At 38.4% G+C, this 13,191-nt stretch overlaps 8 non-coding genes across 8 annotated transcripts; all 8 read right to left on the reverse strand.

Moving 5' to 3' along the window:
- Window positions 1–706: 706 nt before the first annotated feature.
- On the reverse strand, window positions 707–778 carry TRNAC-GCA (transfer RNA cysteine (anticodon GCA)). The gene has a single exon. It is a non-coding gene; the product is annotated as a tRNA-Cys (tRNA).
- Window positions 779–1,786: 1,008 nt separating this feature from the next.
- TRNAC-GCA (transfer RNA cysteine (anticodon GCA)) lies at window positions 1,787–1,858 on the reverse strand. The gene has a single exon. It is a non-coding gene; the product is annotated as a tRNA-Cys (tRNA).
- Window positions 1,859–3,934: 2,076 nt separating this feature from the next.
- On the reverse strand, window positions 3,935–4,006 carry TRNAC-GCA (transfer RNA cysteine (anticodon GCA)). The gene has a single exon. It is a non-coding gene; the product is annotated as a tRNA-Cys (tRNA).
- A 2,077-nt stretch (window positions 4,007–6,083) lies between these two features.
- On the reverse strand, window positions 6,084–6,155 carry TRNAC-GCA (transfer RNA cysteine (anticodon GCA)). The gene has a single exon. It is a non-coding gene; the product is annotated as a tRNA-Cys (tRNA).
- A 997-nt stretch (window positions 6,156–7,152) lies between these two features.
- On the reverse strand, window positions 7,153–7,224 carry TRNAC-GCA (transfer RNA cysteine (anticodon GCA)). Its single transcript has one exon. It is a non-coding gene; the product is annotated as a tRNA-Cys (tRNA).
- A 3,157-nt stretch (window positions 7,225–10,381) lies between these two features.
- On the reverse strand, window positions 10,382–10,453 carry TRNAC-GCA (transfer RNA cysteine (anticodon GCA)). Its single transcript has one exon. It is a non-coding gene; the product is annotated as a tRNA-Cys (tRNA).
- A 997-nt stretch (window positions 10,454–11,450) lies between these two features.
- On the reverse strand, window positions 11,451–11,522 carry TRNAC-GCA (transfer RNA cysteine (anticodon GCA)). Its single transcript has one exon. It is a non-coding gene; the product is annotated as a tRNA-Cys (tRNA).
- Window positions 11,523–12,530: 1,008 nt separating this feature from the next.
- Window positions 12,531–12,602, reverse strand: TRNAC-GCA (transfer RNA cysteine (anticodon GCA)). The gene has a single exon. It is a non-coding gene; the product is annotated as a tRNA-Cys (tRNA).
- Between the last annotated feature and the right edge of the window lie 589 nt (window positions 12,603–13,191).

A 13,191-nucleotide genomic window follows, 5' to 3' on the forward strand; every position in this document is an offset into this window, starting at 1 on the left:
GGATTGGTTACCACAATCACCGAGATGGTGGTGAAGTATGATTGTTTTGGGCCAAATGATGGACGAAAAACATTTCTACATACCACTGCAATTTGGTATTTGGAAGGTACACCCAAATGTCCCTTTCAAGTACCATCAATTTAATATATCAGAAAAGGCCATTTTGTGTTCGAAAATGACCTGAGTCTTCGAGCCAGCCTTTTTTCATCTGCAACGATGGTTCATACATTTTGCACGTAGGCAGAGGTTTTAAGGAGAAATTAAATAGTTTCTACGTTGCACAAGAATGAAGTGCTTTAAACAAACACATATTTTGTATGCACAGAGGAGAGGAGGAATATATGTAAGACTGAGGACACATGTTAAATGAGAAATAGATTGACTGCAGCGCTGCCGAGTATACTATGCCATTTCTTTAGTGCGCTTCAAGAAAGCACCAAACTGTATAACAAAGTTTTCAATTGTTTTCATAGTCATTCTATTTGTTTGAAGCTGTGAAAGGAAGAACCGGATTCCAAAATAAATCAATGATGTTTCAGAAAGTTCCCACGCCCTGTGTAAAAATGCATTTATTCCCAGGTTTTGAGCAGTGACACTGTAATGCTAATAAAGTATAAGATCCAACTGAACACAGACTCTGTCAATGGTGATCCAAAGGGACTTTATGAAAGATCCTAGCTACAAACACCAGAACCAAAATAGGTTTAGGGGACACCCGGATTTGAACCAGGGACCTCTTGATCTGCAGTCAAATGCTCTACCACTGAGCTATATCCCCAACTGTTTACAAAGATCAGAATGACAATATAACAGTACATCATGAAAGAGTGAGAGGCTCAAGCTCAGTTGGGCCACAAAGTACGAGCTTGAAACTGTGGAAAAGGAGAAGTAGTTCTTAATATTATTAATTAAAGGAAAACAGGATCATTTAAAAAACAAAATGTATATGTTTAATTGTTATTTTATTTGAATAGGCAGTGGTCCATAGGACCAATATCTGTAATTAAAATGTTTGTTTTGAAACATTCTCAAAGAGGAACAGGTTTTTACAAGACTACTTATCTTTGTGGAATGATTACCACAATCACTGATATGGTGGTGAAGTATGATTGTTTTGGGCCAAATTACGGTGAAAAAACATTTCTACATACCACTACAATTTGGTATTTGAAGGTACAACCAAACACCCATTTCATGTACCTTCGATTTAATACATCAGAAAAAGCAATTTTGTGTTTGCAAATGGCCTGGTTTCTCAGACCAGCCTGCTTGCACCTGCAACTAGGGTTCATACATCTTGTACGTGGGCAGCGTTTTTTAGTAGAAAGTAAATAGATTATGCATTGCACAAAAATGAAGTGCTTCAAACAAACACATACTTTGTATGCACAGAGAAGAGGTGGAATACATGTAAGACTGAGGACACAGGTTAAATGAGGAATAGATTGACTGCATTTCTGCCCACTTTTCTATGCAATTTCTGTAGTGCGATCGAAGGAAGCACCAAACTGTAAAACAAAGTTGTCAATTGCTTTCATAGTCCATTCCCTTTGTTTGGTGCTGTGAAAGGAAGAGCCAGATTCCAAAATAAATCAATGCTTTTTCAGACATTTCCCATACGAAATACCGAGCCCTGTATAAAAATGCATTTACTCTCAGGTTTTGAGCAGTGACATTGTAATGCTATTAAAGTGTAAGATCCAAGCGAACACTGACTCTGTCAATGATGATCCAAAGGGGTTTTATGAAAAGTCCCAGCTACAAACACAAGAACCAAAACAGGCCAAGGGGATACCTGGATTTGAACCAGGGACCTCTTGATCTGCAGTCAAATGCTCTACCACTAAGCTATATCCCCACCTGTTTTTGTGAGTCGGAATGAAAATATATCAGTACCTCATGAAAGAGTGTGAGCATAATGCTCAGTTGGGCCGGAAAGTACAAGCTTGAAACTGTGGAACAGGAGAAGTAGTTCTTAATATTATTTATTGAAGGAAAACGGGATCGTTTAAAAAAAATATTTATATGTTTCATTGTTATTTTATTTGAACAGGCAGTGGTCCATAGGACCAATGCCTGTACATAAAATGCTTGTTTTGAAACATTCTCAAAGGGGAAGAGGTTTTTACGGGACGCCTTATCCTTTCGTGGATTGGTTACCACAATCACCGAGATGGTGGTGAAGTATGATTGTTTTGGGCCAAATGATGGACGAAAAACATTTCTACATACCACTGCAATTTGGTATTTGGAAGGTACACCCAAACGTCCCTTTCAAGTACCATCAATTTAATATATCAGAAAAGGCCATTTTGTGTTCGAAAATGGCCTGAGTCTTCGAGCCAGCCTTTTTTCATCTGCAACGAGGGTTCATACATTTTGCACGTAGGCAGACGTTTTAAGGAGAAATTAAATAGTTTCTACGTTGCACAAGAATGAAGTGCTTTAAACAAACACATATTTTGTATGCACAGTGGAGAGGAGGAATATATGTAAGACTGAGGACACAGGTTAAATGAGAAATAGATTGACTGCAGCGCTGCCGAGTATACTATGCCATTTCTTTAGTGCGCTACAAGGAAGCACCAAACTGTATAACAAAGTTTTCAATTGTTTTCATAGTGATTCCCTTTGCTTGAAGCTGTGAAAGGAAGAGCCGGATTCCAAAATAAATCAATGATGTTTCAGAAAGTTCCCACGCCCTGTGTAAAAATGCATTTATTCCCAGGTTTTGAGCAGTGACACTGTAATGCTAATAAAGTATAAGATCCAACTGAACACTGACTCTGTCAATGGTGATCCATAGGGACTTTATGAAAGATCCCAGCTACAAACACCAAAACCAAAATAGGTTTAGGGGACACCCAGATTTGAACCAGGGACCTCTTGATCTGCAGTCAAATGCTCTACCACTGAGCTGTATCCCCAACTGTTTTCAAAGATCAGAATGACAATATAACAGTACATCATGAAAGAGTGAGAGGCTCAAGCTCAGTTGGGTCACAAAGTACGAGCTTGAAACTGTGGAAAAGGAGAAGTAGTTCTTAATATTATTAATTAAAGAAAAACAGGATCATTTAAAAAACAAAATGTATATGTTTAATTGTTATTTTATTTGAATAGGCAGTGGTCCATAGGACCAATATCTGTAATTAAAATGTTTGTTTTGAAACATTCTCAAAGGGGAAGAGGTTTTTACGAGACTACTTATCTTTGTGGATTGATTACCACAATCACTAATATGGTGGTGAAGTATGATTGTTTTGGGCCAAATTACGGTGAAAAAACATTTCTGCGTACCACTACAATTTGGTATTTGAAGGTACAACCAAACACCCCTTTCATGTACCTTCGATTTAATACATCAGAAAAAGCTATTTTGTGTTCGCAAATGGCCTGGTTTCTCAGACCAGCCTGCTTGCACCTGCAACTAGGGTTCGTACATCTTGTACGTGGGCAGCGTATTTTAGTAGAAAGTAAATAGATTATGCATTGCACAAAAATGAAGTGCTTCAAACAAACACATACTTGTATGCACAGAGAAGAGGTGGAATACATGTAAGACTGAGGACACAGGTTAAATGAGGTATAGATTGACTGCATTGCTGCCCACTTTTCTATGCAATTTCTGTAGTGCGATTGAAGGAAGCACTAAACTGTAAAACAAAGTTGCCAATTGCTTTCATAGTCCATTCCCTTTGTTTGGTGCTGTGAAATGAAGAGCCAGATTCCAAAATAAATCAATGCTTTTTCAGACATTTCCCATACGGAATACCGAGCCCTGTATAAAAATGCATTTACTCTCAGGTTTTGAGCAGTGACATTGTAATGCTGTTAAAGTGTAAGATCCAAGCGAACACTGACTCTGTCAATGATGATCCAAAGGGGTTTTATGAAAAGTCCCAGCTACAAACACAAGAACTAAAACAGGCCAAGGGGACACCTGGATTTGAACCAGGGACCTCTTGATCTGCAGTCAAATGCTCTACCACTGAGCTATATCCCCACCTGTTTGTGAGAGTCGGAATGAAAATATATCAGTACCTCATGAAAGAGTGTGAGCATCATGCTCAGTTGGGCCGGAAAGTACAAGCTTGAAACTGTGGAACAGGAGAAGTAGTTCTTAATATTATTTATTGAAGGAAAACGGGATAGTTTAAAAAAAATATTTATATGTTTCATTGTTATTTTATTTGAACAGGCAGTGGTCCATAGGACCAATGCCTGTACATAAAATGCTTGTTTTGAAACATTCTCAAAGGGGAAGAGGTTTTTACGGGACGCCTTATCCTTTCGCGGATTGGTTACCACAATCACCGAGATGGTGGTGAAGTATGATTGTTTTGGGCCAAATGATGGACGAAAAACATTTCTACATACCACTGCAATTTGGTATTTGGAAGGTACACCCAAACGTCCCTTTCAAGTACCATCAATTTAATATATCAGAAAAGGCCATTTTGTGTTCGAAAATGGCCTGAGTCTTCGAGCCAGCCTTTTTTCATCTGCAACGAGGGTTCATACATTTTGCACGTAGGCAGAGGTTTTAAGGAGAAATTAAATAGTTTCTACGTTGCACAAGAATGAAGTGCTTTAAACAAACACATATTTTGTATGCACAGAGGAGAGGAGGAATATATGTAAGACTGAGGACACAGGTTAAATGAGAAATAGATTGACTGCAGCGCTGCCGAGTATACTATGCCATTTCTTTAGTGCGCTACAAGGAAGCACCAAACTGTATAACAAAGTTTTCAATTGTTTTCATAGTGATTCTCTTTGCTTGAAGCTGTGAAAGGAAGAGCCGGATTCCAAAATAAATCAATGATGTTTCTGAAAGTTCCCACGCCCTGTGTAAAAATGCATTTATTCCCAGGTTTTGAGCAGTGACACTGTAATGCTAATAAAGTATAAGATCCAACTGAACACTGACTCTGTCAATGGTGATCCATAGGGACTTTATGAAAGATCCCAGCAACAAACACCAAAACCAAAATAGGTTTAGGGGACACCCGGATTTGAACGAGGGACCTCTTGATCTGCAGTCAAATGCTCTACCACTGAGCTATATCCCCAACTGTTTTCAAAGATCAGAATGACAATATATCAGTACATCATGAAAGAGTGAGAGGCTCAAGCTCAGTTGGGCCACAAAGTACGAGCTTGAAACTGTGGAAAAGGAGAAGTAGTTCTTAATATTATTAATTAAAGGAAAACAGGATCATTTAAAAAACAAAATGTATATGTTTAATTGTTATTTTATTTGAATAGGCAGTGGTCCATAGGACCAATATCTGTAATTAAAATGTTTGTTTTGATACATTCTCAAAGGGGAAGAGGTTTTTACGAGACTACTTATCTTTGTGGATTGATTACCACAATCATTGATATGGTGGTGAAGTATGATTGTTTTGGGCCAAATTACGGTGAAAAAACATTTCTGCATACCACTACAATTTGGTATTTGAAGGTACAACCAAACACCCCTTTCATGTACCTTCGATTTAATACATCAGAAAAAGCTATTTTCTGTTCGCAAATGGCCTGGTTTCTCAGACCAGCCTGCTTGCACCTGCAACTAGGGTTCGTACATCTTGTACGTGGGCAGCGTATTTTAGTAGAAAGTAAACAGATTATGCATTGCACAAAAATGAAGTGCTTCAAACAAACACATACTTTGTATGCACAGAGAAGAGGTGGAATACATGTAAGACTGAGGACACAGGTTAAATGAGGAATAGATTGACTGCATTGCTGCCCACTTTTCTATGCAATTTCTGTAGTGCGATTGAAGGAAGCACTAAACTGTAAAACAAAGTTGTCAATTGCTTTCATAGTCCATTCCCTTTGTTTGGTGCTGTGAAAGGAAGAGCCAGATTCCAAAATAAATCAATGCTTTTTCAGACATTTCCCATACGGAATACCGAGCCCTTTATAAAAATGCATTTACTCTCAGGTTTTGAGCAGTGACATTGTAATGCTGTTAAAGTGTAAGATCCAAGCGAACACTGACTCTGTCAATGATGATCCAAAGGGGTTTTATGAAAAGTCCCAGCTACAAACACAAGAACCAAAACAGGCTAAGGGGACACCTGGATTTGAACCAGGGACCTCTTGATCTGCAGTCAAATGCTCTACCACTGAGCTATATCCCCACCTGTTTGTGAGAGTCGGAATGAAAATATATCAGTACCTCATGAAAGAGTGTGAGCATCATGCTCAGTTGGGCCGGAAAGTACAAGCTTGAAACTGTGGAACAGGAGAAGTAGTTCTTAATATTATTTATTGAAGGAAAACGGGATCGTTTAAAAAAAATATTTATATGTTTCATTGTTATTTTATTTGAACAGGCAGTGGTCCATAGGACCAATGCCTGTACATAAAATGCTTGTTTTGAAACATTCTCAAAGGGGAAGAGGTTTTTATGGGACTCCTTATCCTTTCGCGGATTGGTTACCACAATCACCGAGATGGTGGTGAAGTATGATTGTTTTGGGCCAAATGATGGACGAAAAACATTTCTACATACCACTGCAATTTGGTATTTGGAAGGTACACCCAAATGTCCCTTTCAAGTACCATCAATTTAATATATCAGAAAAGGCCATTTTGTGTTCGAAAATGACCTGAGTCTTCGAGCCAGCCTTTTTTCATCTGCAACGAGGGTTCATACATTTTGCACGTAGGCAGAGGTTTTAAGGAGAAATTAAATAGTTTCTACGTTGCAGAAGAATGAAGTGCTTTAAACAAACACATATTTTGTATGCACAGAGGAGAGGAGGAATATATGTAAGACTGAGGACACATGTTAAATGAGAAATAGATTGACTGCAGCGCTGCCGAGTATACTATGCCATTTCTTTAGTGCGCTACAAGGAAGCACCAAACTGTATAACAAAGTTTTCAATTGTTTTCATAGTCATTCTCTTTTTTTGAAGCTGTGAAAGGAAGAGCCGGATTCCAAAATAAATCAATGATGTTTCAGAAAGTTCCCACGCCCTGTGTAAAAATGCATTTATTCCCAGGTTTTGAGCAGTGACACTGTAATGCTAATAAAGTATAAGATCCAACTGAACACAGACTCTGTCAATGGTGATCCAAAGGGACTTTATGAAAGATCCTAGCTACAAACACCAGAACCAAAATAGGTTTAGGGGACACCTGGATTTGAACCAGGGACCTCTTGATCTGCAGTCAAATGCTCTACCACTGAGCTATATCCCCAACTGTTTTCAAAGATCAGAATGACAATATAACAGTACATCATGAAAGAGTGAGAGGCTCAAGCTCAGTTGGGCCACAAAGTACGAGCTTGAAACTGTGGAAAAGGAGAAGTAGTTCTTAATATTATTAATTAAAGGAAAACAGGATCATTTAAAAAACAAAATGTATATGTTTAATTGTTATTTTATTTGAATAGGCAGTGGTCCATAGGACCAATATCTGTAATTAAAATGTTTGTTTTGAAACATTCTCAAAGAGGAACAGGTTTTTACGAGACTACTTATCTTTGTGGAATGATTACCACAATCACTGATATGGTGGTGAAGTATGATTGTTTTGGGTCAAATTACGGTGAAAAAACATTTCTACATACCACTACAATTTGGTATTTGAAGGTACAACCAAACACCCATTTCATGTACCTTCGATTTAATACATCAGAAAAAGCAATTTTGTGTTCGCAAATGGCCTGGTCTCTCAGACCAGCCTGCTTGCACCTGCAACTAGGGTTCATACATCTTGTACGTGGGCAGCGTTTTTTAGTAGAAAGTAAATAGATTATGCATTGCACAAAAATGAAGTGCTTCAAACAAACACATACTTGGTATGCACAGAGAAGAGGTGGAATACATGTAAGACTGAGGACACAGGTTAAATGAGGAATAGATTGACTGCATTTCTGCCCACTTTTCTATGCAATTTCTGTAGTGCGATCGAAGGAAGCACCAAACTGTAAAACAAAGTTGTCAATTGCTTTCATAGTCCATTCCCTTTGTTTGGTGCTGTGAAAGGAAGAGCCAGATTCCAAAATAAATCAATGCTTTTTCAGACATTTCCCATACGAAATACCGAGCCCTGTATAAAAATGCATTTACTCTCAGGTTTTGAGCAGTGACATTGTAATGCTATTAAAGTGTAAGATCCAAGCGAACACTGACTCTGTCAATGATGATCCAAAGGGGTTTTATGAAAAGTCCCAGCTACAAACACAAGAACCAAAACAGGCCAAGGGGACACCTGGATTTGAACCAGGGACCTCTTGATCTGCAGTCAAATTCTCTACCACTAAGCTATATCCCCACCTGTTTTTGTGAGTCGGAATGAAAATATATCAGTACCTCATGAAAGAGTGTGAGCATAATGCTCAGTTGGGCCGGAAAGTACAAGCTTGAAACTGTGGAACAGGAGAAGTAGTTCTTAATATTATTTATTGAAGGAAAACGGGATCGTTTAAAAAAAATATTTATATGTTTCATTGTTATTTTATTTGAACAGGCAGTGGTCCATAGGACCAATGCCTGTACATAAAATGCTTGTTTTGAAACATTCTCAAAGGGGAAGAGGTTTTTACGGGACGCCTTATCCTTTCGTGGATTGGTTACCACAATCACCGAGATGGTGGTGAAGTATGATTGTTTTGGGCCAAATGATGGACGAAAAACATTTCTACATACCACTGCAATTTGGTATTTGGAAGGTACACCCAAACGTCCCTTTCAAGTACCATCAATTTAATATATCAGAAAAGGCCATTTTGTGTTCGAAAATGGCCTGAGTCTTCGAGCCAGCCTTTTTTCATCTGCAACGAGGGTTCATACATTTTGCACGTAGGCAGAGGTTTTAAGGAGAAATTAAATAGTTTCTACGTTGCACAAGAATGAAGTGCTTTAAACAAACACATATTTTGTATGCACAGAGGAGAGGAGGAATATATGTAAGACTGAGGACACAGGTTAAATGAGAAATAGATTGACTGCAGCGCTGCCGAGTATACTATGCCATTTCTTTAGTGCGCTACAAGGAAGCACCAAACTGTATAACAAAGTTTTCAATTGTTTTCATAGTGATTCCCTTTGCTTGAAGCTGTGAAAGGAAGAGCCGGATTCCAAAATAAATCAATGATGTTTCAGAAAGTTCCCACGCCCTGTGTAAAAATGCATTTATTCCCAGGTTTTGAGCAGTGACACTGTAATGCTAATAAAGTATAAGATCCAACTGAACACTGACTCTGTCAATGGTGATCCATAGGGACTTTATGAAAGATCCCAGCTACAAACACCAAAACCAAAATAGGTTTAGGGGACACCCAGATTTGAACCAGGGACCTCTTGATCTGCAGTCAAATGCTCTACCACTGAGCTGTATCCCCAACTGTTTTCAAAGATCAGAATGACAATATAACAGTACATCATGAAAGAGTGAGAGGCTCAAGCTCAGTTGGGCCACAAAGTACGAGCTTGAAACTGTGGAAAAGGAGAAGTAGTTCTTAATATTATTAATTAAAGAAAAACAGGATCATTTAAAAAACAAAATGTATATGTTTAATTGTTATTTTATTTGAATAGGCAGTGGTCCATAGGACCAATATCTGTAATTAAAATGTTTGTTTTGAAACATTCTCAAAGGGGAAGAGGTTTTTACGAGACTACTTATCTTTGTGGATTGATTACCACAATCACTAATATGGTGGTGAAGTATGATTGTTTTGGGCCAAATTACGGTGAAAAAACATTTCTGCGTACCACTACAATTTGGTATTTGAAGGTACAACCAAACACCCCTTTCATGTACCTTCGATTTAATACATCAGAAAAAGCTATTTTGTGTTCGCAAATGGCCTGGTTTCTCAGACCAGCCTGCTTGCACCTGCAACTAGGGTTCGTACATCTTGTACGTGGGCAGCGTATTTTAGTAGAAAGTAAATAGATTATGCATTGCACAAAAATGAAGTGCTTCAAACAAACACATACTTTGTATGCACAGAGAAGAGGTGGAATACATGTAAGACTGAGGACACAGGTTAAATGAGGAATAGATTGACTGCATTGCTGCCCACTTTTCTATGCAATTTCTGTAGTGCGATTGAAGGAAGCACTAAACTGTAAAACAAAGTTGCCAATTGCTTTCATAGTCCATTCCCTTTGTTTGGTGCTGTGAAATGAAGAGCCAGATTCCAAAATAAATCAATGCTTTTTCAGACATTTCCCATACGGAATACCGAGCCCTGTATAAAAATGCATTTACTCTCAGGTTTTGAGCAGTGACATTGTAATGCTGTTAAAGTGTAAGATCCAAGCGAACACTGACTCTGTCAATGATGATCCAAAGGGGTTTTATGAAAAGTCCCAGCTACAAACACAAGAACCAAAACAGGCCAAGGGGACACCTGGATTTGAACCAGGGACCTCTTGATCTGCAGTCAAATGCTTTACCACTGAGCTATATCCCCACCTGTTTGTGAGAGTCGGATTGAAAATATATCAGTACCTCATGAAAGAGTGTGAGCATCATGCTCAGTTGGGCCGGAAAGTACAAGCTTGAAACTGTGGAACAGGAGAAGTAGTTCTTAATATTATTTATTGAAGGAAAACGGGATAGTTTAAAAAAAATATTTATATGTTTCATTGTTATTTTATTTGAACAGGCAGTGGTCCATAGGACCAATGCCTGTACATAAAATGCTTGTTTTGAAACATTCTCAAAGGGGAAGAGGTTTTTACGGGACGCCTTATCCTTTCGCGGATTGGTTACCACAATCACCGAGATGGTGGTGAAGTATGATTGTTTTGGGCCAAATGATGGACGAAAAACATTTCTACATACCACTGCAATTTGGTATTTGGAAGGTACACCCAAACGTCCCTTTCAAGTACCATCAATTTAATATATCAGAAAAGGCCATTTTGTGTTCGAAAATGGCCTGAGTCTTCGAGCCAGCCTTTTTTCATCTGCAACGAGGGTTCATACATTTTGCACGTAGGCAGAGGTTTTAAGGAGAAATTAAATAGTTTCTACGTTGCACAAGAATGAAGTGCTTTAAACAAACACATATTTTGTATGCACAGAGGAGAGGAGGAATATATGTAAGACTGAGGACACAGGTTAAATGAGAAATAGATTGACTGCAGCGCTGCCGAGTATACTATGCCATTTCTTTAGTGCGCTACAAGGAAGCACCAAACTGTATAACAAAGTTTTCAATTGTTTTCATAGTGATTCTCTTTGCTTGAAGCTGTGAAAGGAAGAGCCGGATTCCAAAATAAATCAATGATGTTTCAGAAAGTTCCCACGCCCTGTGTAAAAATGCATTTATTCCCAGGTTTTGAGCAGTGACACTGTAATGCTAATAAAGTATAAGATCCAACTGAACACTGACTCTGTCAATGGTGATTCATAGGGACTTTATGAAAGATCCCAGCTACAAACACCAAAACCAAAATAGGTTTAGGGGACACCTGGATTTGAACCAGGGACCTCTTGATCTGCAGTCAAATGCTCTACCACTGAGCTATATCTCCAACTGTTTTCAAAGATCAGAATGACAATATATCAGTACATCATGAAAGAGTGAGAGGCTCAAGCTCAGTTGGGCCACAAAGTACGAGCTTGAAACTGTGGAAAAGGAGAAGTAGTTCTTAATATTATTAATTAAAGGAAAACAGGATCATTTAAAAAACAAAATGTATATGTTTAATTGTTATTTTATTTGAATAGGCAGTGGTCCATAGGACCAATATCTGTAATTAAAATGTTTGTTTTGAAAAATTCTCAAAGGGGAAGAGGTTTTTACGAGACTACTTATCTTTGTGGATTGATTACCACAATCACTGATATGGTGGTGAAGTATGATTGTTTTGGGCCAAATTACGGTGAAAAAACATTTCTGCATACCACTACAATTTGGTATTTGAAGGTACAACCAAACACCCCTTTCATGTACCTTCGATTTAATACATCAGAAAAAGCTATTTTGTGTTCGCAAATGGCCTGGTTTCTCAGACCAGCCTGCTTGTACCTGCAACTAGGGTTCGTACATCTTGTACGTGGGCAGCGTATTTTAGTAGAAAGTAAATAGATTATTCATTGCACAAAAATGAAGTGCTTCAAACAAACACATACTTTGTATGCACAGAGAAGAGGTGGAATACATGTAAGACTGAGGACACAGGTTAAATGAGGAATAGATTGACTGCATTGCTGCCCATTTTTCTATGCAATTTCTGTAGTGCGATTGAAGGAAGCACTAAACTGTAAAACAAAGTTGTCAATTGCTTTCATAGTCCATTCCCTTTGTTTGGTGCTGGGAAAGGAAGAGCCAGATTCCAAAATAAATCAATGCTTTTTCAGACATTTCCCATACGGAATACCGAGCCCTGTATAAAAATGCATTTACTCTCAGGTTTTGAGCAGTGACATTGTAATGCTGTTAAAGTGTAAGATCCAAGCGAACACTGACTCTGTCAATGATGATCCAAAGGGGTTTTATGAAAAGTCCCAGCTACAAACACAAGAACCAAAACAGGCTAAGGGGACACCTGGATTTGAACCAGTGACCTCTTGATCTGCAGTCAAATGCTCTACCACTGAGCTATATCCCCACCTGTTTATGAGAGTCGGAATGAAAATATATCAGTACCTCATGAAAGAGTGTGAGCATCATGCTCAGTTGGGCCGGAAAGTACAAGCTTGAAACTGTGGAACAGGAGAAGTAGTTCTTAATATTATTTATTGAAGGAAAACGGGATCGTTTAAAAAAAATATTTATATGTTTCATTGTTATTTTATTTGAACAGGCAGTGGTCCATAGGACCAATGCCTGTACATAAAATGCTTGTTTTGAAACATTCTCAAAGGGGAAGAGGTTTTTACGGGACGCCTTATCCTTTCGCGGATTGGTTACCACAATCACCGAGATGGTGGTGAAGTATGATTGTTTTGGGCCAAATGATGGACCAAAAACATTTCTACATACCACTGCAATTTGGTATTTGGAAGGTACACCCAAATGTCCCTTTCAAGTACCATCTATTTAATATATCAGAAAAGGCCATTTTGTGTTTGAAAATGACCTGAGTCTTCGAGCCAGCCTTTTTTCATCTGCAACGAGGGTTCATACATTTTGCACGTAGGCAGAGGTTTTAAGGAGAAATTAAATAGTTTCTACGTTGCACAAGAATGAAGTGCTTT

Source organism: Triturus cristatus, chromosome 4_1 (assembly GCF_964204655.1).
Source record: "Triturus cristatus chromosome 4_1, aTriCri1.1, whole genome shotgun sequence".
Taxonomy (NCBI): Eukaryota; Metazoa; Chordata; class Amphibia; order Caudata; family Salamandridae; genus Triturus; species Triturus cristatus.